Below are 358 nucleotides of genomic sequence, written 5' to 3'. Positions count from 1 at the left end.
CAAGGTTAATAAATGCATGTACTAGATGTCCACACTAAAATTTCTGACTAAGCTTTACTAAAAGGGATCAAAAAAAATTGTACTTATTGTGCATTGTTGACACACGCAAAAAAATAAAATTCCGGGCAATATTTATCAAAACTCACAGATTTCTTGCCCAAAAGTTTAAAGAGAAATTAAAAAAGATAACCCTTACATAAATCTGTAACATGTACTTATTCAATGTTGTAAATATCCTAAAGATTTGTTGGCTATTTCATTTTTAACTCCGCTGGAAACCAGCTGGAGATAGCTATGTGACAAACCTGGGTATTCAGCATGTCATGCATTGAAACCCCCATCCCACCCCCACCCCCAA

Source organism: Liolophura sinensis, chromosome 1 (assembly GCF_032854445.1).
Source record: "Liolophura sinensis isolate JHLJ2023 chromosome 1, CUHK_Ljap_v2, whole genome shotgun sequence".
NCBI classification, from domain to species: domain Eukaryota; kingdom Metazoa; phylum Mollusca; class Polyplacophora; order Chitonida; family Chitonidae; genus Liolophura; species Liolophura sinensis.
Note: the sequence above shows the minus strand (reverse complement) of the source record.